Raw genomic sequence first — 241 nt, 5'->3', positions numbered from 1 at the left:
CGCACGCCACATCATCTCTTGGGGGTGGGCCGTTGTCTCCCAGCCCCGAGAACCGGTTGGGGGCCCAGGATCCCGTGCGTCTTCCATTAGCGCAGGAGGCCCGGGCCACGGCTAAGAGAACCGGAAGCCCCCCCCTCCCAACGCGGGCTTCAACCTGGCGCATTTCCAGCCAAAACTGGCTCCCGTGGGCGGCTGGCACGCGTGTCCCCGCGCACGCACACATCTTGTACACGTCAGCCCC

This window comes from Prionailurus bengalensis, chromosome A1 (assembly GCF_016509475.1).
Source record: "Prionailurus bengalensis isolate Pbe53 chromosome A1, Fcat_Pben_1.1_paternal_pri, whole genome shotgun sequence".
NCBI lineage: Eukaryota > Metazoa > Chordata > Mammalia > Carnivora > Felidae > Prionailurus > Prionailurus bengalensis.
Note: the sequence above shows the minus strand (reverse complement) of the source record.